Here is a 3,244-nt window from a genome sequence, read left to right as displayed (position 1 = left end):
TGGTATTTAAATTACTTTGATTTTAATTTCTATCATTCTTAAAATATTTTGTTTGGATGAGTCGATCAATTCAAATTTCTTAACTTTTAAATTGTTAGGTTGAATATGATAATTTGATTCCATAATAGTAAAATTGATTTTAAAAATATATTTATATGTTGAGATTTTTAAATTAAATTTTATAAAAATAAATATTAATCCATTTTTAAATATTTAATAATTTTAAAAATTAATATTAGATAATATTTAATAATTTTAAAAATTAATATAAAATAATATTTAATAATTTTAAAAATATTTTTGAATATCTAATAATTAAAAGAATGAAGAGATAAGATAAAATATATAGGTGAAATAAGAAAAACATATATGAAATAAGATAAAATTTAAAGTGGGAGAATTTGAAATTCTACTATTTTAAGGAATTTTACAAATGCTTGGATTTCAAATTCTTTGTAAATTCCTCATCCAAACAAAGCATTTCACCTCAAGAAAATTGAAATTCTTCAAATAAATGAATTACTCTATATAAATTCCTCATCCAAACACACCATTCCATAAATTCATGAACCATAGAGATATTAAAATTATACATTTATATTTAAATATAAGAAAAATAACAAAAGAACCGTGTATATCCAAAACGGCCTATTCTGAAACCAGAACGACCCGTTCCGGAATCACATTTTAAGGTACAACAGTCATGTCTGGAATGGCCCGTTCTCAAAGTGGAGTGGGGCGTACTGTATTCGCGTAGTGATCATAAATTCATGTGTTAGAACGACCCGTTTCACTTTAGTTTTAATAGACTATTTTAGTATTTTAGAACGGCACGTTCCACTTTGGGAACGGGTCGTTCTGTATTTGCGTACTGATCATAAATTTATGTGTTAGAATGGGCCGTTCCGCATTAGTTTTAATAGGCTATTTTACTAGTGTAGAACGGGTCGTTCTAGTTTGAGAACGGTCCGTTCTGGGCTACTTAAAAATCAAAATATTATAAAAATTAATTTTTATAAATATTCATTATTAAAATACGAATAATTATTAAAAATCTTTAAAACATTCTATAAAAGTCATTAAAATAACTATAAAAAGATAATGTCCACAAAACATAATTAATAAAATCTAAAATTTGTAATAATTTCTTTGATACAAATCTGTAATTAATTTTAATATATAATAAATTTAATATCAAAAAATTTATTGTAATTTTAGTTATGATTTATATAATATTTTAATTTAATATTAAATTTCTTTTGATTATAATATTTTAATGTATTTATTTGACATATCAGTTAACATATTTTATTATATTTTTATTTTAATTTATTATAAAATAATTAGAATATTTAATTTAGCATTGTGAAAAAAATAACTATTATAAGATTTAATTTATTTAATTTCATTATTTATTATAATATTTTTTAGTCACTGTATTGACCAAAAAATTATTTTTTAAAAAACTATATTTTAAAATTTTAATTAATTCATTATCATTCACTCACTTTATTAAAAAGTAATAAAATATAATTAATTTTTAATTAATTTAATAAAATAAAAAATTTAAAATATATATCTAAAATCTGTAATTTCTTAAATATAAATATTTAATTAATTTTAATATATACTAAATTTAATATTAAAAAATTTATTATAATTTAATAATAACATGTTTGATTCAAATTAAATTTTAAAATAAATATTTATTTATTTATTTATTTTAAATAAACAGTGCAGAAACTAAAATTAAAAATAATGCTCATAAAAAATTAATTAATTTTTATTTTTATAACTTGGTTTTGTGATACACAAATTTGTTTTGAACCTTCCTCTTGCCCTAGCAGACTCCTCTTCTCTGTTAAACAAATCCAACACTCCCTCGCCGCCACCACAACTCCTTCTTCGTTAAACTGTTCTAACAGTCCCTCACCCGGCCACCACACCTCCTTTTGTGTTAAATCGTTCCAACAGTCCCTCGCCGGCCACCACACCTCCAGCTGTGTTAAATCATTCCAACAGTCCCTCGCCGGCCACCACACATCCTTCTATTAGGTATTTTATGGCTTTGCTGCTTTGTTTCATTCTGCTCAGTTTTTATACTTTTATTTATTTAAGCTTTCATTTTGCTCTGTAAAAATTAGCTTCGTTCAGCATTTGTAAAAATTATTTCATTATTAGACTATATGTTTTTGTTGCTTGTTTTCGGAGGGACCACTATACCTTCTGTTTGTCTCTTCAAAATGTGTTTGTACGGTCTTCAACATTGGTTCTCGGAACCATTACATTAATAAAACATCGTGCGCGTTCTTGTATATTGTTGATGGTGACTGGAATCAGTCATTACATCCATTTAACCGTGTCTTTCAATACATGGGTGATTTGTTATCAATCTAAATAATAGTATATTCAATTAACTAGTTCCCCCCCCCCCCACAAATTTTCCGTCATTGTTCTAGCCAAATTGCTTATAGCTTGCTCTCTTCTTTGGTGAAACAAATTCAACTTTAGCTGTTGTTTGAGCTATAACCTCTTCTTTGATTAGCATGAAAACATTACTGCCAAATAAAATAAAGTTCTCTTGGAATCATTGAACAACATGTTCAACCACTATCTGCAACTATAAAGCCTTGAAGTTTTGCATGTCAATGTCACCGTTATTCTTCATATACATGATAGATACATCATATCTTGCCTGCTGTATAAAGAATTTGAATTAACAAAATTTTTTTAAGTAGATTTCCACTAAATATCAAATCTGACCTGGTAGGTATAATAAGTTTCCAATCAAATTTCTACAGACAAAACCATAACCTTAGAGTCATCTTAAATTTGAGAAGCCTAATTATGCCCTAATGTCACATATCCTATCAGAGCATACCCAATTGAAACATAAGCCTCATCACCAACATCCTCATGATGATGATCACCTACAACACAATTTAAACACATACAAAATGAAACAGGGGAGTGAGAAACATCTCACTCAGGTTAAGGTGTAAAAATAACGGTCAAGTAACACACACAAATCATAAGAAAACACAACACAAAGCACACATTAATCAAGCATAACTCAAGTCATACATAAATTAGTAGCACATACACAGTCGCTCATTATGCAATGATGCCATTGACTCAACTCACAAATGCATGAATGTGGCACTAGTCACATATCACATATCACTAGTATGCTGCTAAACAACACACCTAAGGTAGTATAGGAGTACATGTAGGGAGCTACCCA

This window comes from Cajanus cajan, chromosome 8 (genome assembly GCF_000230855.2).
Source record: "Cajanus cajan strain Asha chromosome 8, NIPB_CcT2T_4, whole genome shotgun sequence".
Taxonomy (NCBI): Eukaryota; Viridiplantae; Streptophyta; class Magnoliopsida; order Fabales; family Fabaceae; genus Cajanus; species Cajanus cajan.
This window is presented reverse-complemented; position numbering follows the sequence as displayed.